At 47.8% G+C, this 21380-nt stretch overlaps 1 non-coding gene across 1 annotated transcript; it reads left to right on the forward strand.

Moving 5' to 3' along the window:
* The first annotated feature begins 18948 nt into the window (after window positions 1-18948).
* Window positions 18949-19021, forward strand: Trnat-cgu (transfer RNA threonine (anticodon CGU)). Its single transcript has one exon. It is a non-coding gene; the product is annotated as a tRNA-Thr (tRNA).
* The last annotated feature ends 2359 nt before the right edge of the window (window positions 19022-21380 follow it).

Genomic DNA, 21380 nt, shown 5'->3' on the forward strand with positions numbered 1-21380 from the left:
GGAAACGCCAGCGCCTTAATGGTCGCCTGAAAAAAAGGATAGCTCTGCTGATGGAGGAAGCAGCCCGCTAGGCGGCTCACCTATGCAAAGAAAGTTGGTTGTCCCTTTGTGACAGTCTACAGGGAACACTAACTACACCAAAAACCTAGAGACTGCTCCGATATCTAATCGACCCTTCCAAATGCAAAACAGAATCGAATCACATCATGCGAAAGGTGATTCACACCCACCCATGGGATTCCGCTCACCTCATGAAGCCTCTCCAGGATAAATACCTCCCGGTCTATCCCAAAACACCACTACCTCCATATACAAGACAGCCAAATGTTAAACTGGATGAGGACATTTACATCCACGAAGTCAAAGCAGCCCTTCAGATCATCACGCGCAACATGGCTCCAGAGGGGGACGGCATAACAAATAAGCTACTGGCTAACTTAGATAATGGTCAAGTCCATCCCACGTCACATGGACCCGTCTTCAGACTCCGGCAGGCGCCGAAGGTGATGACCACGACACGTGAGGGAAAGCCACAGCTCTACGTTGGTTCGCTAGGATACAGCTCTGGTCTTTCCACATTTCATTCAGGTAATTGGCTGGGAAGTATGTTCAGCAGTAAATTACGAATAAATGTGTTTTAGATGCGAAGCATCTCATGCTCGGGGCTGTGTCCCTCCCTCCCTTGTCGTTGTTGTACGCCGTCGACACACCCACTGCAAATGCCTGGCCAGGCACCGCTGATGATGATTGTGGCAGTATGCCCCTAGGGATTGGCCAACCAAACAATCCATCACGAGATAGCTTCGCGTTCAACCACCGTCGTCATCTTCCCGTAGGGGAACCCTGAGTAGTATGCGAGGCATTCCTCCTCTCCTCTGTGACACTCCTCTCCTCTCCGACACTCCCCTCCTCTCCGGTATTCCTCGTCTCCTCTCCGAAGCTCCTCTCCTCTCCGTGATTTCGCCACTAATGGCAACACCTGTGGCTCCGCGCGCGATAATGCGAAGCAGATTAGGGTTAGAGACGCGGCGGTGGCCGCTGCATACTTCTCTGGGGACGCCACTGTAGCTCCGCAGTATAAATGACGCGCGCGCGTGCTTCGCTCCCCTCATTCTCCTCCCGCAACGCCGCGATCGAACTGAAAACTAATGGGAACTTGAGTCGACCACATGGCTGCTTCGCATACTACTCAGGGTTTTCGTACGGGAAGATGGGGAAATTTTTATTTTGTGCACTCCCTGGGGTAGGGAGGGGGGGGGGCATCTGCCGAGGTTATCCGCTTTCACAGAATGGGTGGCCAGTAATTTTTCTCCCCTGTACCGACCGCTCAACTGTCAGAGTTGGACTTTTGAACAATTTGCAGGCCACAAGCCTGACATTTCTGCCGCGAATTCTCAACTCTGGTATCCTGGTTGCTCCGGGATTGTTAACTCCGACGACACTTCGGGATCTGGGCACCTAGCGACGCGCCACTAGCTCCCTTCACCCTGGCACCTCCCTGAGCCTCATAAGATGTGAAGTTGAACGTTGAGAGGTCGACTGCAAGCCAACGAAAGCTCAATAAAAAGCGTTTTATCAACAAACTAACAAACCAAACTAATAAATGGGAGTGTATGCCTGTTTAAAACAATACATCAGTATTTGTACAACCAAACCATGGTTTCATTTTTTTACCAAAGCTTCCTACGGTAATAGAGTAAGAGGCAACCATCATGGCTTTCGCCTTACCTTTTGAAGAACTCTTTACGCCCTCATTTAGGTTTCTTACTAGAGTACTTCGTTTGAATATTTCCACATTGTGATGCGTAGTAACGAACAGAATTCTATGGAAAGAAAACTAGCACAGAAGAAAGCAACTTGTTGTGGCAACTCCAGCGCCGCTGAAGCTCCTTCGTCGTCTTTGGCAACCTGTTTGTGCCTTCTTGTTTCTTAGGTTGCGCTTTTTCTGTTGCCCATTGCATTGAACTACAAAAGTTTTCATTGCCTAAGAGGAACACGCCTCCCATCGGAAATTGTTTTGTACGCCACTATACAAACCTACGGTGTTCAGTGGCAAATAATTTCGACCTTCTCTTGTGCATTCCGAACTCTAGAAAACCGCTGCATGACTGCAGAGCGCAAGTAAGTTGGTACGCAGTTTATAGCATGTCCGACAAATTCTAATGCTCGCGCGGAACTTTGTGTGACCACACTTATTTACAAGCTTTAAATGGTGTGCCCTGGTTAGTCACCCTACTCAATGCGGGCTAGCAAGTGCAATTAGTAACAACTATGGTTTATGGCTGTTATCGTAATACAGCCTGAAAGCATACCCGGCCAGGTCCAGTGTGTTCTGCACTTTGTACATTCCCTTGGACTAGCATACTTTCGCAACACATAAGCCGGTGAAGAAAACTCGAGAACGGCGATAGCCGCAACCTTTTGTTTCCCGAACGCTCGCGCTCGGTCTGTCTCTCCCACCCCCAAAGAGGCATACACGCACTTACGCACACGCACGCACACTAAATGCAGTGGCGGCGTCAAACGTTACCAAACTTTTCAGTGGTTAGCTCTAAGGTAGGATTAAACTGTGTTCAGGAGCCACCGTACTAATAAATCATTGCAGGGGCTCATATTAATTATCATGAATAACTATATATAAATAGTTACAATTGAATAAATGACTCACCGTTCCACATAAATCCAATATACCATTGGGGAAGCACTGAAATAAACGGTCATAATTACAAACTGCAGAATGAACTCTTTATAAATAAGGAATTTGAATGTAACACGAACGAGTCCTTTGTTAGTTATATAGGCTTAGCCCCAGCGTACAAAGTTCCAAATTAACCTTTCTTCGTGGGCTTAGTAGAGAACGATTCTGAGCGTGTTAACGTTGTAGTGCTCAAACTTATTTTAATGCCCAAGCAATACAGACCTACTTCAATCTGGATAACATGGGGCCTGCGTAATGTAACACAGTGCGTCGGGATGCATGGAATCTCCAAAGAGCACTGACAGGAAATTTGAAAGCTTCCATTACTATGTAAAAGCCTTCGTTTGTATATGAAGGTTTCTCCCAGCAAGTTTAGACATTAATCCTTCAGTACAATTTATTTTAAATCAATTTTTGTCTCTCCGCGCACGAGAGAGCTCGGAACGAATACCCTATCAAGATCGGCATTAGCATGACGCCATCATGTCGCCATCTGCTCCTGGTCCAAACCTGTCGACGTACAGGGCTCCCATGACATGGCGAAGGTGCTGTCTGCGGTTGGCGCGCGCATCGCCGCCGTGTGTATCACGTCATTGTTTTGGGACTGACGTCATTCTGTCCTGCCGCTGGGAGATTTTGGAAACCACGACTTTTCTGGGCGCGGGAGTGTCCAGACCGGCAGTGGTGCGACAAGAAGGGTGAAGTCAGGAGGACCGTCTTGTCATGAGGACCGCCTGGGTGTTCATCCTGTCGAAACCAAAGCTGGCACGAATAGGAAAGGCTGCAAATAATGACTTACGCTGCGATAAGCCGTATAATGTACTGTTTTGTGATTAGTGGGCTGGTGGGAACCGATAACAGCGAGGAAAACGTAGCACGAAAGTTTCATGTCAGCAGTTGTTTAAGGAATTAGTGCAAGTTCCTGGGGCAGTCACAGTTTGATATGACTGCTCATTTAAGACTGTTCCGCGAAGTGTAACGTTGCCATTCCTAATACAATGTTTTCACTCGAATGAAAAAATGCAACCTTTCTGGGAAACACGCCACCCTCAAATCGCCTTAAATAATCTTTTTTTAATTTGCGAAAGTTTGCACTGCAGCACAAAACGGGGCCAGTGAGTCTCAATGCACGGAAACAGGAAGTTTTACTGAGGAACTCTAAAAGGCTCCGGTGATACGGCCCAAAGAGCCAGCGTCGGTAGTCGGGCGGCCGGCATGGGCTGAGTTCCACTCTATTTAGTACTTGCTGTCGGGAAGGTGGGTGACCACGGCAAGTGTCACAGAATATGGTGAATGTCTGCGGCCAATGCCGACGTGGAGCGAAATGGACATGTCGGGCCAAACTGAGCCCGTCGATCCTGGAGCCTGGTGTAAGTGACAGCTGGTGTAAGAGCAGCTCCGACGCGAATCCGTTCTAGCGCCACCTCCTCACAGCGGGTGAGCCCACCAAGGGATTTGATCCACACGGTGGAATAAGTGCGGGTGTGAAGCACCGAAGGTTTTCTTTGTCGGTGACCAACTTTGAAATTTCGTCGGCTGGAAGTAAGGGCAGTGGATGCGGCGTAAGGGTCGAAGCCTTCGCGTGGATAGTTTGGGACATGGGCACTTGATGAAGTACCTTCCGGAGTACGAATTTCAAGCGCAAAAATTCAGACAGGGGACGAACGGGACAAAGACAAGTCCCATGTCTGTATTTTTCCGCATGAAATTCGTGCAATGCCTTACCAACTAGCTCGAACCCACACGTTGTTACCTTCCGGAGGTCTGGGACGCTTGCGTTGAATAAGTAAAACTGATGACAGGTTGTGATTGGTCTGGCCTCAGCAGCTCTCGTCAAGGCGTCGGAAATCGCTTTGAGCTCAGGAAGCGTTGACGGGGGCCTCTGATGAGCGTAGTAATGGCGGGTTTGACAAAATTGCAAGGCTCGGTTTACGAGACGGCTGTGGTAATAAGGCTTCATGAAATACTGGCGTCGACGCAAAACGTATCTTGGCCAGAACTGGATGCGAGTTGCAGCGCAACACGGTCAGTAAATAATACTCGCGTCCTTCGAGGGGATTGGTGCCCCCTCGGGTTCTTCGAGGGTGCATCAACTCATCTATCCTGTTAAGGCCAGCTTCTTCCTGTAGTGTAGAGATAAGCGTTTAAGCGAGGAAGGCAGGTAATGGCCCTCATCGCTTCCCTGTTGAAGGCCTCTAGACAATCCCACTCCGCCTGTGTCATGTGCTTAAATAGAGCCTGGTACGTGAAACGCAGCTACAGGGTTGCACGTACGAGAATCAGGGCCATCTTTCTGCCAGCTCCTCCTGATTTCATGGAAATCAGCCGAACGTAAGTTGTAGCAAGTATTAGAAAATCCAATTTTTTTACTGTATATGCGATGGAAGCGCTGTCGCGGTTAATGGCGGGCCCGCTTGGTGAAATTTACGCTATGCACGGAGCGTGTTCCTCTTTTCTGTCAACTTAGTGCGTACGCGGTTGACTCACAAAGGGCCTTCTTTGGTGGTATGATGGCGCCTATTCTGTCTCGTGTTCAGCGCTGTGAAACTGCCAATAAAGAACTATTTGCGGGACCAGAGGACGTCCAGTAGCATCGCTTTTCTCGGAGCTCCCCTACAAAACGTTAAATAACGCGGTACCGCTATTCTCGACCAACGGGACAGATAAGCAAAAGAGGACTTTATTCAGATGACACAGTTTCGCAAGGTCTACGGGCAGGGAATTCATGAGCACAGTCGTAAACAGGCGTCACTCTTTCCACTCCGTACGAACAGTCTTCGCTCAACCGCCGCTTCCCCCAGAAAAGGTAAAAACATGCTTAAGTTGCAATCCCGCTACAACAAATGCCGGCGGAGAATGGATAGAGGGAGCATGAGAGAAGACACATGGGCAAACCAATAGGCTTTCGTAACGGAAAGGGCTCCCACGAAGAGCTATGGCAGATGCAGTGCTGCCAACGCAATGTTTTGTTTATTTCATTTTATAGCCTTGCAAAGTACTAGTTAGCTTTTGAATTGCGCGGGGGGAGGGGGGGGGGCATTTCTCACTATAGGCACAGCGGCCGCTGGCCCACAGCGTGCACCATTTCCGCAGGTAGCTACCTGCTACTGTACTGCTATGGCCGCTATGTTGCTCAGGTTTCTTGCGCACAACACAGTTTGTGGTTGCGCCGTTCTTGCTAGTCAGGTGCACATAGCGTTGTTGGTGTGGTGAAGTGTGTTGGCAAGAGATTGCGTTTGTTGGATCTTGGTGAAATTTATTCTTGTGATTGTAGCCCCAGGGTATGTCTTCAAGAGCTCGATGATTGAGGTTGTTAGAGGGAAGTTATTTGAAGGTTTTCTGTGGCATTGAGCTACGAATATTTGTAACTGTTCACAACCGCACTAGCAAAAAAGAAAAAAAACTACCTTGAAAAGACTGTAACTAGGATGAATCATCATCATCCTCATGACCATCATCGTCATCGTCATCATCGTCGTCGTCAGCAGCTTACTGAGGTCTACTGCAGGATGAAGGCCTCTCCCACTGACCTCCAACAGCTCTTGTCCTGCGCTGCTCGAGGCCACAGTTTACCCCCGAATTGAGTGCTCGTTGAAAATGGAGGGTTAATTAAAATGAATTTTACAGCATTCGTCGGATGATAAACGCATCATATTTAGGGGAATATTTTTTAGAAATATCTCTGCTTGCAGAAGCTTTTGTGAAATCATTCATTAGTATACGTTATTTAAACAGTTGTTTACATATCTATCACTCAACATAGCCCCGTGCAGGTAGGTACTCGGTGGTGCGAACGACGGGAGCTATACTTCTCAATAAATGTTTCTTCTGACATTCCTAAAACTTATGGAAAAAAGGTTGATTGATTGATTTATTTATTGATTGATTGATTGATTGATTGATTGATTGATTGATTGATTGATTGATTGATTGATTGATTGATTGATTGATTGATTGATTGATTGATTGATTGATTGATTGCGGAGTTCACGTGCCGACCCTACACAGGCAATGAGGCGTGGCGTAGTGGAGGACTCCGGATTAATTTTGCCCACGTGGGGATCTTTAACATCCTTGCAAATCTCAAGCACACGGGCGTTTTCGCTTTCGCCTCCATCAGAAAAGCGGCCGCCACGGCCAGGAATCGAACCCGCGTTCTTGGGCTGAGCAGCACAACGGCTTAGCTTATGGCAAAAAGAATCCCTTTTGGAATGATGGAGATCGTTTGCAAAAAAATTCCCTCGCACTTCCCCGAGGGGGAGAGCGTGTAAGTGCGAATGCACGGTTGTTGATTGCGTGATTACGGTGGATATCGTGATCTTGGAGTGGATAGGAGGCGCCCAACACCCGCAGTCACTGAGCGGAGAGAGGAGGAGGAGAGTAGCGCCCGCCGTTACGGCGAGGGCTACACGAGCGCCCTCACGCGTCGGAATGCGGAGCGCCCGCTACGCGAGCGAGAGCTCTCCCGCCCGAAGTGGAGAGGAGGCGCCCAACACCCGCAATCACTGAGCGGAGAGAGGAGGAGGAGAGTAGCGCGCGCCCATCTCCCCCCGTTGCTAGGGAAGACGAGGAGGAAGACGAGGAGCGCGCGCACCCGCAGCTGTTGCTATGCGGACGACGGTGGCGGACGATTCAGGCTCGCTTAAGAAGTGCATTCGCACTTAAAAGTCCTGCCTCATGTTCGTGTGACTACATGCTAGGGCCTAGTTGTGCTTGTGTCAGCCGGAAATTTTTATCGAATCAAGCTCCATTCTCAATCGTTTCCTTGAACTTGGTGTAGAAGAAACAAGAACTGCAAGTTCTACAGGACAAGAATTTAAATTGCCATTTTCAACAAATTGCATTAATGAGTTTCAAACTGCGGCTTCTGTTTACATTTATTTGGTGTCCTGTCACTGTGTTGCGCTATACTTTACATTGTTTGTATTTTCCTTTTAGAGCAGTTTTATACTTCGCCGGCATTACATGAGCGCAACAAAGCACCCGTATTTGCCGTCGGATAGCCGCATGTATATTTTACTCTACATTCTCACGTATATTTCTGAGATTTTTCTTTTGCATCCTCATGTTTGTTTTTGGAAACATGAAAAAAAGTGTTTATTTCTATGTTTGTATCTGTTTTGATACCTGATACCGGAAGGCGTAATTATTTGGAGAACTGCATAAACAAATGCTAATTTTGAAATTGTGACACGGCATTTTTTTTTTGCAGCTTTGGCATGCTGAGTAAGGTCTACGTGCACAAATGTACCTATCCGTCAGTAGTTTTATTGTTTTTTTAGGGTACTGGGTGCTCTGAGCGCTGCGGTTTGGTAAGCATCAGATCAGTATACCGCCGTCCGCTTCTATGGGAGAATCGATGGTGGGAGGAAGCAGATTGAAATATATTCAGGATGCCCTTAATGCACAGCTGTTTAAAGCTATTATTGGAGATATTACACCACAGTAAAACGCTCATAAATGCATTTTATTGTATTTATTCTGAAGATGTAAGGATGAAAAACTGCTCCTTTTCGCGTGGATTTTAGGGCCTTCGTAGTGAAGCCGTATTTGTTATTGCTGTGAATTTTTATTTCCGTTGGCTGGAGTTAATGTCACTATCTCTGGCGGGAGGCGCCATATGCACACCTAGACACTGCACTGCAGGAGGACCACTGAGGTCTAAAGGATTGTTCGTGACAAGGACTATCAGAATGTAATGACTTCCTAGCTTCTCGATGTTGTTGTGTTATATTTTTACTGGTAATACCGACACTAATTCTTTTAAAATTCGGGGCCATTCTATTCTGTTCAGCTTGGCGACCAGGGAAGGAGTTTAAGCGCAGGGCAGGGAGGTAACGTCGTATTTCGAACAAAGGTCAGGGCACATTTATTTGTTAACTACTATGAGAACAAAGTGTAACTTTGAGTAATGATGGAGCCGCTAATTATAATTTATTTCTCCTTGAAAAAGATTCGATAAAACAAGAATTACACATGTTTTCTGCAACCCTACTTTTTTGCGTTGATGCCGATGTATTTAAAGCAGCCGAGAATTCTCAAACGTTGACAACTTTAAATTAATTATAAGAAGAAATGAAACGGGGTATTGATAGGGTATTTTTGCAGGCAACTCCACCTTGGTTCTGTTTACGGAAGCCTTGATAAAATACAACGCACAGTAGTTTTAAGCTGAGCACTCACGGAAAATTGGCTTTGCTGCAACGTAGCTCGTGCTCTTAAAAAATGCTCGAACCCTAGCCATTTCAAGCTTCGCTTTGAATGGTCGGTACGCAAACACCATAATAAATTCATAACAAATGCCAACGTCACCGAGCAGCGCAAAGTTTTTATCCATAACATAGCCTGCCGCGCAGTACCACAACTCTGATGTCTTACGTTTGTGGCTTGGCTAGCGGCTCAGCTGGCCAAGCCGCTACGAATCATCGTTTACGAAGAGTGTGGTTCGCGTATCAACATCTCACGATTCTCAGATTTTATATTCTGTTCCCAATGGGAAGCGTACGAAGTTTTTCAGTGAACGCTTCAGGGTCCACGGCGAATGTAAAAGAATACATGTCACTACCGCGAGCCCGTACATGTGGGACGTGTCTAAATTGTCTGGTTAAGCGGGAAATCGTCGAGAAGACTATCACGATTTAGCTAGCTAGAGCATGCTTCGAATTTTAAGTGCCCCAAAAGGCCGTCATACGGCGTGATCAGCCAGATTAACAACCAGTGGATATATCATCAAGTGAGTTCAGAACTACAATGCATATGTGCATTAAAACAATGAGCAGCAACTAAGGTTCGATTATATTAATGTACTTTATATCAGGACTGCTCTTCCGAAGGAAGTACCGGGATGCGGTCTGGTGGCACTCGAAAAGGGGACAAAACCAGCCATCAGGATTTTTCTGTTTCAAAATCTCTGGAATATCCTGCTGGGTTTCAGACAGACAGGAATGTGTTAACCAGAGACCTGTATCGTGTCGACAGGGTGATGCGACGGGCCAAAAGTATGTGAGCGCAAATGCCCAATTTTTTTTTTTTTTTTCAATGGCTTTGTCATGACCTCTTCAGGAGGCGTCATCCCCGGAAACAGAATCGTCAGGCTAGTCGGAGGCTAACTGTGGTGGGGATCAGTCATGGTGGTAAACTGGTTGCTGCACAACTAGGGAGATATTTACCAATCATCCAAGCGTATACCGAACATTCCTTTACAGTAAACCATTGGCTATGTTCCCTTAGGGATTGTGCAGTGTTGCCTTTGGCAATGCCACGCTTCCGGCTACGGAATAAAGCAGCCGCTATTTCATTCCCACTGGCCCTCGTGCGCACTCGCATCAGTGTCCACGTCTCAGCGCGGTGATGTGAACGGCGGCCTGAAGCGACAAGAAATGGGGAGGATACGTCACCAGCGCCCACAGTCAGGAAAACAGGGCATCCTTTTAAAAAATATGGTAAGAGAGGGCAAAACGTCCGCACAGCTTTGGGCCAAGGGATGAAAGTACGGAGTAAATCTGGCTTTATATATTTGAAAACTTTATCGGCTGTCACCCTCACCGATGAAAAACGCGAATATTGATACAGGTGGGGTCAAATGAAGCAGAGAACGCTATCAGGTCGTAGATTGCGCTGGCAGGTAGTGCTCAAGCAGGCTCACATGCCGTGAAGAAAGAAGTCGTACCAGGGATCGAAAGTAACTAGGGAATCGCTATATTAAAACGGGTGTTTCCGCGGTTTTTGGTATCCAGAGCGGTGTGCTAGCGTCCTCAAGGGACGTCGATAAAGATAATGAACTCAACCCGCCATAATTGGGGGGAACGGCCACACGCTACTCTTTAGGTATCACGTTGTGATTGTGGTAATCGATGCAGAATGTTTGTTCGGAGAACGGAAGTTTGACGTGCACAACGCGTGCTCCCCAGGAACTTGACAAAGACATTATAATGTTCGCATCGAGCATTTTGTGCACCTCCCATTGCAACACCTGGCGTTATAATGGAGCACGTGAAAAGGTAGTTGACGGGCAGGCAAAACAACGAGACCAACATTAAGCACCCACCTTTTGGTTTTAGCAACTCGTTCACAGGGGGTTGTCGCACAATAAAGGCCTGATTCTTTATTGTCTCTTGTCAGGTTGTAATGCGGAAGTAATGTGGACACGTGTAGCATACGCAATGCAAGATACCAACTTTTAAGTAATAATGCAGAGGTGCACGAAGAACGAAGGCAAAAACTCAAAAGGATAGAATTCTCACACTGCTAGTAGTTAGGCAAATAGAAAATTCCAATATAAATTGAAGGCACCACTACTAGTTACTACTATTTGTTTTAAGCGTGAATAGAAAGCTGGCATGCATGCTAGTAGAGCAGGGTGAAACCAGATTACTTTCAACGCAGTGAAGTGGTAGAAACAATACCACTGCGTCGATACTATAGTAAAATAGATTTTATTCGACATGAAGATCCAAATGACCCCTTATATACTTGTTTTTATTTCCCTCGATGTATGTCTTTCGACGCCCACAGCCGCAGATTTTGCCTTAAATTTTTTTTTTTGCGATCCCCATGACCTGTACTTGCCTTTCCTACTTTGCCTTCTCCTTGAGGAGCTTGCTTTTGCGCGATTATGCAAATCTACTGCTTTGTTGAATTGTTCCCTTGAGGTGTTGTATTCTAAATTTGTGCGTATTTGCACATGTTGATGTATATATAAACTGCTGTATAATTGTCTGAGGAAGAAAACTATGTTGGGCATTTTTGGAGCCGCACTTTTCGACTGCTAGCTACATTGTATGCCGCACTATAAAAAATTATAAATTCATAGTATAAGAATGAGATAGTTATATTAAATACAAGTGCAAAACTTTGCAAGAATACCTTTCTCAGGAAGAACAAATCAGGCACGTCGTAAGGATAGCATACGTCCTCTGCACCTTAAAGAAATATGAGAAAAAGAGAAAATCAGTCATTTGGAAACTTGTTTATAAACTTTTCGGTTTAACTTCAGGTGCTTTACGTTGCATACGAAAACATTCGGCACAAGTGATGCTAGTGAAGTCATGTAACGGGAACCAGAATATTTTTATTGGATTTTGCATGTTGCTTGTGCGGTGTTCCCGAAGCAACTCACGGAACTTCTGTTTCCCACGATGGCTTATAACGCCGATGATCATCTAAAACACGAACAAAAAATTCAAGCAGTTCTACTCAACGTGAAAGCTGACGGAAGGGCAAAGAAAGGGATTCGCCATGATGGGATGTAGCGCCGTTATCCGGTCACTGCTACCACACAAAGCAATTCAAACTTCCCGCCTCTGTAGTGCTCGCACGCGCTCTACCTGAAACAGCGCCATCAGGAGTTCTGCTCTTTAAGGGGCGAAGCTCCTAAAGCCATGGGTCTGTCCATCCCTTGTGTCTCGTGGTACGTGACCGCCGCATGCTTTCAGAGATGTCACAAAGTGGGCCGCGTTGCACGCGCAAGAACCGGCTGCAACTGGCAGCGCAAACTCGGCACCGGGAGCGCGAGCTTGTCTGTGTTCGCCAACGGAGGCGCGAGCGCACGTGCACTGCAAGGGGGAGATCACACCACGAACGCAAGCAGTCGTTTCGGAGATCGAACGAGACGCAAGGACCTTTGCTCGTTTCCTCTCGTCTTGTTCGGGCACAAGTTCGCCCTAAATAAAAGTTATTTTTTGACCGTTGTGTCCCATCCTACGTGACAAATTGTGGTGGAGGTGCGGGGTAGTCCTCGATGGCGCGGGGTCTTTCACCAGGTCTGGGCCTGGGAGCATTGACTCCGAAAATAAAAGTTGATTTGTACAATGTACGCACACAGTCTTACGTCTTTCTTAATGATGTAATGGGCGAACTTTTACGGGAGAGTTACGGTTACTGATGATCTCCCCCTCTCGAGCTTCGCCCCACTTATCATCATTCATTCCGTGGATATGGCGTGATTTTTTTGTGCTTGCTTTTCCTCCCGCACGTGCCGGCGTTGCGCTGCCACGTTTTTTCGCTCACTATCGCAAAAACCTACCCAACGAGCGTTCCGAACTAAAGGAACGGGGGTGCTGCAAGGTTAATTAGATGTATTTTGCGTCAGATCTACCTACTGTTCTCTTTGCGCTAAACAACGGGAAAGTCTATGACAAGCGCCAGCGGTTCACGAGTTTTGAACGGTTGTGACTACTCAAACCGCTTGGTTTTCGAAGCCTCTGCTGGACGCAATACGACGGAACGCGGGTCCGTTATGTCGCGGCACCGTGTTATTCCGGCATTCGTTTGACATGGACCGCTACAGCGAGCTGCGATGACGAGGCCAGCCGCTAAAATACTCTGCCCTTAATACCATCCACAGTACTGCTGCACGCAACAAGCCAGAGTGCCGGCACAAGCTGGGTGCAAGTGTTCGTGAACATGTACTAGCACGCCCTGCGCATGTAGAAGGATGAACAAAGAAACGGCCAACCACGACGCAGCATTTTTTTTAAATCTCCACTATGGGACAAGAACGCCAACTTAGACGCATCCAAACAAACACCTTTCCCGACACCGCTAGAGCCTACATTGTAGCCCCCTTCCAATATTCCGTGAGCGCTGTCCGTACGGGCGCCTATTAAAGCCACGTAGCGGCTTGTTTCGAAACCAGCCCGCGGTCGCTCGGGTCTGCTTCCCACTGTCACTGCTGCTATCGGGCAAGCTAGGGTGCAGCCATTTCTAGTCTGGATGCGTTGGAGACAAATATTCATGCGAGGAAGCGGAAGTGCTAAGAAATAATTTTAGTTCTATTACAGTGCAAATGTTCCCGATGCAACCGCCGTGTGGTACAACTGGTCGCTATACGCGCCATGTGTATGTCAGAGACTGGCGTCGCCAGGCCGGCAGATCCATGGAGCTGGTAGTAATTCTCACCCCTCAATTTTATTGACAATGCTTCAGTAACTAGCGTTTATTCAGGCGGCCATAGTACAGTAATACAGTACGATTCAAATCGGTTACTTGCAGTTACATAATCTAGCGGAGCCGTTTTCTCACAACACACTGGCTCCCATGCCATACCCGGATATTGATCCCTACCGTGTCCAGTCCAATGTGGTTTAAAACAGCCGGTCAGGAAAGGCGAATTGATACTTGAGGGTAGATACGTCTCAAAAGATATATTTTTGAAGCACGTTGCCTCGAACTTTCGCGTCTGCTAAATGCCTTCCGCAAGCAGGCCCTTCGCCGCGTCGATGAGCTCATCGTGAAGCCGTTTCGACAGCAAAGAGCTTCTTGAAAACGTTACTAGATGGCACAACAAGCGTGCAGGCACTACCAGAAACTAACATCAGTGGGTCTTGGCAGGAACCACTTTATTCCAACAGCTTTTATGCTTTGTGTCCTGAGCACACTCAACTACAAAAAATGGGTCCGCCTAGGCATCAGATGCTTCATAAAATAAAAAAAAAGAGAGTGAGCATAGTTTCTTAGATTCATTAAGAATACGTACATCACGTGGGTTCATTCATCAGTCAGACGCAATGATAATTAAGCGTTTCCTACACAACCTGCGATATATTAGTCCACTTCGCATCTCATTAGCCCTTGTGAGTACGATCTGCCCTAGAATCAACGGAACAAGTTTGGTATTTCCAAGGCTCTAAGTTTTTTAAATAACCCTTACAAGCTTTTATGCTTCGTTTGAATGGCCAGCCCTTTATTGCTGAGTGGTGTTATTTGCTTCACCTGCTTTCTTGTCTAAAGCGTCACTGCGCGCATATTTATGATGAAGGTGCAGCGATACAAATATTTTTGCTTGGCCTATACTCTCATTTAAAAGTATTGCCGCAACCCAGCAACACATTTTTCTAAGGCATATGTACTAGACGTGAGGCCCCAATCATGATAACTAAACCAATAAGCTTTGCAAGCCCAGACGAACCTGTCACTGTACCATTACTAGGTCATAACGAGACAGCCATATAACGCGACAACCAGTCACGGAGGCGACTTGTACTTCACAAAACCAGTGGTGACCGAGGTAATACGCGTTTTGTTTGTCGTTGACGCTCGTAAGGGCGCGGACTGGCGTCCCTGGGTAATTTGTTTTCGCGTTGGAGCAACCTACCAAAACAGCAGTTGTTTTAGTGCGCACCACTTTGGCGGCCGCTACTGTTGTTCGACATCGGCATCGGTGTCGTAACCGAGTGAACAAAGACGAAAGGAAAACGGCGATGGACAGTTTGGCGAAAGTGTGACGGGGAGGGCAGGATGCTGAGCCCGCACGACACGCTAGCCGGCGGCGACGCATGGCGAAAGTGGGAAGAGGAGGCAAAGAGATATTGTCGGCGGTGTCCACGTGCTGCGAGACGAAGCCATAGCAGCGGATGCCTCCTGAGTAGCTGTTCGCGGTCCCTTCCTGAGACGCAGTTCCCGCCGCTGACGCACAGCCTTAAAGGGCCACTAAAGGAACAATGAAATTTTATTTTAACTGCAAGATTATACGTGTTGTATCTCACTCGGCTTTTGTTCGACTTGAAACGATGCGTTATTTGCTGAGAAATAAGTACATAAAGCTGGCGCTTCTCTCTTCTGTAGTCCTTTCACTTTTTTTGTGGCGTAGACATTACGTCACAAAGAAGAAGCCAGGGACTGGTGCGGTCTAGAGCGTAAGCGGTTAGCGATCCACGTTCTCATGCTCGCAACGGTATCTTTTGTGCCAACAAGCAATGGCCCAGCTTGTCAACGTTACTCTCGCCGAAAGGTAGGGATAGGACTTTCTTGATTGTCACCGACGGGTCGGGAAATGCTTTCGAATTCTCGAGCTGTTGCTAGGCCTGCCTACACCGGCCATTCATGCCACATCGAGCCAGCCGGGAGCGAAATCTGAAGCGACAAGCACCCTCTCGAATATTGTGGCAGCGTCCAATCGTGGCCGCCAGTGTGTTGTCACTCTTTCAGCTCACCTCGTCTGTGATCGCTGCAATCGCATATTCCATTCTCTCGTTCGAAGCTAGCGTGAAATAAACACTCTGCCTGTCAGCCATGTAGAGAACCCGATACGGGGCCGGGGTCTCCCGGGCAACAACAAGGGTTGAGCTATATACGGCGCACGCCTATACGGATAGTTTATAAACAGCGGCTTACACCCAATGGAAGAGCGCAATTTCGGATCGGTCGGATAACCACCTGCAATAAGTACACCGCACGTTTTTACCCGCATAAGGTTCGAACCGGGTGCGGACATGCTTGACGGATAGCAACACCGGCATGGGGGGAATGGCAGATTAGCTAAGGAACAAGATGGAGTAAACCCCATCTTGTTCCTTTTGCCTTTTCATTCCGGAGTTATTGCTTTCAGAATATCGGGCGTCCCCCGTAAGAGACCATTCACTTCTTTAATCTCGCACCAATGCTTTTCGAAAAAAAAACTGAAAGCATTATGGCTGACTCTGAAGCTTGAGAAAACCAGTTTATCTCACAATGTATACAAGCTCTGAAATAGATCAGCCCACAGAAACCATTGATTTACATTAGTTGTAATGCTCAACATTATAGGAAAAACAATATATATAAATATATAGATATATATACATAGATGTATAGAGAAATAAGGGTTGACAATCAAGAACGCCAAGGAAAGCAAACGGGAGAATGCGGTGTGTGAAATAAACAGGCGCAGATTTTTGAGAGACGGAAAGAAAGTGGAGAAAAAATGATCTCCGGGTGGGATCTGAGCCCAGGACCCCCAGAATACGCGTCCGATGTGATGACCACTACCCAAAAGGCGGGCCTTTTCTCACCTCCGCTTTCTTGGATGTTTATGTTAAGGTATTTGTTTCTTGCGCTTGGGGGTGGTAGCCAGCGCCACTCGGACAACTCGGGCTAAAAAGGACCTTCTTTTTATCCCCGGGGCCGTGACTGGCGCGTCTATGACGTGTCGACAGAGGCCGACCAGCGTGGAACCTTCTCAAGCTACCTATGGCACCAAGACTGCCAGAACAGAGACCCTCGCTATGCATGTAGTAAATCAGAATGGGAAATGAGGGGCTCCTTGAATTAAGACAGAAATAAGGCATGGCACTCAAGAAGGCTAAGGAAAGCAAAGGGGAGAATGCGGTATGTCATTTAAACAGATGCAGATTCTTGAAAGCCAGAAAGTGAATCTATATATATATATATATATATATATATATATATAGATATATATATATATATATATATATATATATATATATATATATATATATATATATATATATATATAGCGAATCAGTATAGGAAATGAGGGGCTCGTTGACAATAAGACAGAAATAAGAATTTGCAGTCAAGAAGACTTCGGAAAGCAAAGGGGAGGATGTAGTAGCTCAAGATAAAGATTTTGAAAAATAAGAAAGTCGAGAAAAAATGCCCGCCAGGTGGGATCCGAACCCACGACCTCCAGAATACCGGTCTGGGGCGATAACCACTACGTTACCGGCAGGGCGATTTTCTCCTCCACTTTCTGGGGTATTTCTGTTAAGGTATTTTTTGTTTACTGTACTTGGGGGTGGTAGCCAGCGCCACTCTGACTACTCGGGGTGAAGGGTACCTTCTTTTTAACCCCCGTGCCGTGACTCGAATGTCTACATGTCAAGAGTGGTCGACCAGCATTGAACCCTCTTAAACTTCATATGGCACCAAGACTGCCAGAACAGAGGCCCTCGCTATGCATGTAGTGAATCAATATAGGAAATGAGGGGCTCGTTGAAAAGAAGACAGAAATAAGAATTTGCAGTCAAGAAGACTTCGGAAAGCAAAGGGGAGGATGTAGTAGCTCAAGATAAAGATTTTGGAAAATAAGAAAGTCGAGAAAAAATGCCCGCCAGGTGGGATCCGAACCCACGACCTCCAGAATACCGGTCTGGGGCGATAACCACTACGTTACCGGCGGGGCGATTTTCTCCTCCACTTTCTGGGGTATTTATGTTAAGGTATTTTTTGTTTACTGTACTTAAGGGTGGTAGCCAGCGCCACTCTGACTACTCGGGGTGAAGGGTACCTTCTTTTTAACCCCCGTGCCGTGACTCGAATGTCTACATGTCAAGAGTGGTCGACCAGCATTGAACCCTCTTAAACTTCATATGGCACCAAGACTGCCAGAACAGAGGCCCTCGCTATGCATGTAGTGAATCAATATAGGAAATGAGGGGCTCGTTGAAAAGAAGACAGAAATAAGAATTTGCAGTCAAGAAGACTTCGGAAAGCAAAGGGGAGGATGTAGTAGCTCAAGATAAAGATTTTGGAAAATAAGAAAGTCGAGAAAAAATGCCCGCCAGGTGGGATCCGAACCCACGACCTCCAGAATACCGGTCTGGGGCGATAACCACTACGTTACCGGCAGGGCGATTTTCTCCTCCACTTTCTGGGGTATTTCTGTTAAGGTATTTTTTGTTTACTGTACTTGGGGGTTGTAGCCAGCGCCACTCTGACTACTCGGGGTGAAGGGTACCTTCTTTTTAACCCCCGTGCCGTGACTCGAATGTCTACGACATGTCAAGAGTGGTCGACCAGCATTGAACCCTCTTAAACGTCATATGGCACCAAGACTGCCAGAACAGAGGCCCTCGCTATGCATGTAGTGAATCAGTATAGGAAATGAGGGGCTCGTTGAAAATAAGACAGAAATAAGAATTTGCAGTCAAGAAGACTTCGGAAAGCAAAGGGGAGGATGTAGTAGCTCAAGATAAAGATTTTGGAAAATAGAAAGTCGAGAAAAAATGCCCGCCAGGTGGGTTCCGAACCCACGACCTCCAGAATACCGGTCTGGGGCGATAACCACTACGTTACCGGCGGGGCGATTTTCTCCTCCACTTTATGGGGTATTTATGTTAAGGTATTTTTTGTTTACTGTACTTGGGGGTGGTAGCCAGCGCCACTCTGACTACTCGGGGTGAAGGGTACCTTCTTTTTAACCCCCGTGCCGTGACTCGAATGTCTACGACATGTCAAGAGTGGTCGACCAGCATTGAACCCTATTAAGCTTCATATGGCACCAAGACTGCCAGAACAGAGGCCCTCGCTATGCATGTAGTGAATCAATATAGGAAATGAGGGGCTCGTTGAAAAGAAGACAGAAACAAGAATTGGCAGTCAACAAGACCTCGGAAAGCAAAGGGGAGGATGTAGTAGCTCAAGATATAGAATTTGGAAAATAAAAAAGTGGAGAAAAAATACCACCCCCAAGCGCAGGAAACAAAAACACCTGTACATAAATACCCCAGAAAGTGGAGGCTAAAGCAGCCCCGCCGGTAGCGTAGTGGTTATCGCACCAGACCCGTATTCTGGAGGTCCTGGGTTCGGATCCCACCTTGCGGGCATTTTTTCTCCACTTTCTTATTTTCCAAATTATTTATCTTGAGCTACTACATCATCCCCTTTGCTTTCCGAGGTCTTCTTGACTGCCAATTCTTATTTCTGTCATATATATATATATATATATATATATATATATATATATACAGAAACATAGGTCGGCAGTCTACAACGCCAAAAAGCATAGGGGTGTTGTTAGGCTCTATTTTTTACTACGGTTAATGAAGTTAAGATTTTTTTTAATATAAGGAAGAAAGAAAGAAAGAAAAACACGCGCCTAGAGTGGGGACCGAACCCACGCCTTTCGATTAGATCTCGAATGCCTTACCAATTCGGCTATCTCAGCGACTGTGTTCTCCTTCACATTCTGGGCTATTTATATTTACTAGAAGTGTATCTGACGCTTGAGGGTGGTAGCCAGCGCCACTCTGACTACACGGGGAGTAGGGGACCTTCTTTTCAACCCCCGGGGCGTGACTCAAACGTCTACAGCCTGTCATGAGTGGGTAACTGGCGGGAAGCCATCTTATGCTACCTAGACATCAAGGCTGCCAGAACTGAGACCCTCGCTAGGCTTTCACAGAATAATATAGTGTAGGCGGCCGATGAGGCGGAGCGGCCGAGCCCACGTTTATTGCGGTTGCGCTGGCTGCGCCATGATCGGAATCAAGCGAGTAGAACGAGAGTGCCGTTCCCCAGGGGTGCCGGGTGCCGAGTGTCGCGTGTCCCTCCGAGCCAGCTGACCAATCTGTTGATGATGATGGTGGCGCTTACGAAGATGATGATGGTGGCGCTACAGGGCTCCCCCCTAGCGCGCAGCGCGACAGAGAAAACTGATCTTGGTGTTGTTTTGTGCAGCACTGTAAGTTAAAGCGGGGGGGGGGGGGGCAGTAGGAGAAGCACTTGTCGCAGTTCACAGGCACATGTAATGTTTGTCCGTAGCTATAGAGAGTCCGTGGGCAGTCAGTGGTTTAGGGGCCGGGTTTGAGTAAATGGCATGGTCCTGGTCGTCGGCGAGGTAGCGTCCGGGTAAGGGGCAACCTCTGGTGGTCGAGGCTGGGAGTGCGGCCGTGGACGCGTTGCGGGGTGTGAAGTGGCTGAGCATGGTGCAGCAGAATGACGACCGGAGTGAGGGGTTGACTGAGCCCCGGTGTGGGCTCTGTGGCTTCGTCGCTGTCTGGGCTGCTTTCGCAACAGCGGTGGGAGGTGGCAGAGCGGAGCCTTGCATTGATGAGCTGCGCTTGAACTCCAATGATGTCGGATCCCCATCCTGCAAGCTGGTTTCGTTAATTTGATTTGAAGACAGACGGCTGCGCTCCGGTTACTGCGTCTACCTAACACTGTCCTGGAGCATGAAATGTGCCGACGTCTGGGGTCCAGCTTTTGACGCGTCTCTTGATTGCATGGGGTCATGGGATACCTCTTTCGACGACGGTTGTTGGGAGGGGCGTCCCGTAATCTTTGCTCCGGTACCGCCATCGTAGCCAGGGTGTGAAGATTGTGAAGAGGAAGCTGATGTGCTTCGAAGGTAGCTTCGACTCCCGGAGTCCTCGATCTGTCATTGGCTGCTGGAGCCTCTTCCACCTGAGGCGAGGAAGACGGCTGTCGTACACCGGGAGTACAGCGCTCATAAAGATCGCTCTCAATCGTGCCGTGCAGAGCAGTTTCGCAGCCACGAGCGGCAAAGCAGTCGACACTTGCTGGGGTCGGTGAAGCCGACGCAACAACCTGTGGCGCTGCGGCGTGGTGTTGCGCAGATTCCACTAAGCTAAAGGCCGACTCTGTAGTGCTGCCAGGCGTAGCCGGCGCTGGCGTTTTCTGGCAAGGCGAGACTGAACACTGCGGCGAAGTGGTATGCACAGTAGGCGTTGGAAGGTGTGGTGGTGTAGAGGATGGCGTCGGCACCGGCGTGACGCAGGTGGTCGTGTCATCACAGCCATCACTGTAGTACTGAGATATGCTGTCTGAGACGCCATAGTGCTTCAGAACAGCCTTCTTCAAGTCGTCGTAGGTCTGTGGGCCAGGTGGCGGGAGCCGGAGCTGCGCGAGGAGCCCGTCAGGTAGCCGTGTCGCTGCGAGGTGATAGCGCAGCGGCTGGCTCCTTACGTCGTTGATGACAAAGTGGCTCTCGAGCTGAACAAACCATATGTCGCAGCGAGGGGTGTAGAAGTCCGGAAGGCCACTGAGGTCTGGGAGGCCGAGATACGCGCCCATGATAGCAGACCCGTCACCTAGTGAGGGTTCGGGTGCATGGGCCGAGGGCGGTGTCGGAGGAGTACTGGGGGTGGTAACGGCTCCAGGTTCTGTTAGGATTGTCGTCTGCCGGGTTTTCATGCCGTAGTGGTTGAGGACAGTGCCTTTT

The sequence above is a fragment of the Haemaphysalis longicornis genome, unplaced genomic scaffold (assembly GCF_048455015.1).
Source record: "Haemaphysalis longicornis isolate Haplotype H1 unplaced genomic scaffold, Haemaphysalis longicornis Haplotype H1 scaffold_5, whole genome shotgun sequence".
In the NCBI taxonomy this organism is placed as follows: domain Eukaryota; kingdom Metazoa; phylum Arthropoda; class Arachnida; order Ixodida; family Ixodidae; genus Haemaphysalis; species Haemaphysalis longicornis.